The sequence below is a fragment of the Sinocyclocheilus grahami genome, unplaced genomic scaffold (genome assembly GCF_001515645.1).
Source record: "Sinocyclocheilus grahami isolate Dianchi unplaced genomic scaffold, SAMN03320097.WGS_v1.1 scaffold2572.1, whole genome shotgun sequence".
In the NCBI taxonomy this organism is placed as follows: Eukaryota; Metazoa; Chordata; class Actinopteri; order Cypriniformes; family Cyprinidae; genus Sinocyclocheilus; species Sinocyclocheilus grahami.
The window spans coordinates 46,926-48,108 of NW_015507751.1; positions in this window are offsets into that span (position 1 = coordinate 46,926).

Genomic DNA, 1,183 nt, shown 5'->3' on the forward strand with positions numbered 1-1,183 from the left:
TCTCACACACACACACACACACACACACACACACACACACAGTGCCTGGGTCCCTCCATACGTCCAATTGCCACTATTAATCCAACTTAGTCGCCTAAATCAGCTAAAATGCCTGCGTGTCTGTTTGTTCCCATAACTTGCTCTTTGATGAGGACAGAAGAGAAAAAACGTGCTATAAATGTTCCTCTCGCAACAAACCAGCAGCTTCCTTCAACTCAGAAATATGGCTTTCAATTACTACTGTAGGTGTATATAATAATAATAAATTATCAGTTATATAACGAAAACAAAGTCTATTTTTAGGACCATTATGATTATGTAAATTGTGACATTATTTTAATGACAATTCTGCACATATTTCCCCTTAAATTCTCATTATCACATGCAGTTCTCACTATTTATTTATTTAAATAACCAATAAATGCATTTAATGCCATGCAATAAATAATACCATGATATATAAAACAATTGGGCTTTAAACAAACACTTTTCCTATTACAGTAGCATAAATGTGGGGAATATGTGCTTAATTATCATGAAAATAAAGGTCAAAATGCAAAAATTGCTCTAAAATGGCCCAAAAATTGCCATAATGGTTTTAAAATTAAACTTAATTTTTTTATGCAAAATATAATTTATTATTTTCCTCTTGATTTGAAAGACCCAGAAAGTTCTTGACAAAATGCAAAAAATAGCCCTAAAAATAAAGGCCCAGAAATGTCCGTAATGGCCCTAAAATAGACCTAATTTCTTTATTTTATGTACAAAATGTATAATTATTTTCCTCATCATTTTGGACTAAAATGAATGACTCCGAAGGCTCTTCACAAAACACAAAAATGGCCCTAAAACTACGCTAATAGTGGAAACAGTGGTGGATGTCCTGTGCTAGTTGTTCTTTTGATCTAACACAACAGCTGTGGCAGTAACCTAACACGAGCCCGGTGTCGTGAGTAATCACATCAGCGTTTTCTCAAGCCTGAAATCAATTGAATTCACTGTAGCAGCGATGCGCTAGTGTAAAGTTTGCTTTTGTGCTGCTCACTCACACTCACACACACTTACACTCACACACACACTCACACTCACTTACATTACACTCACACACACACTCACACTCACACTCACACACACACTGACACACACACTGACACTAACATTCACACTCTCACACACACTTACA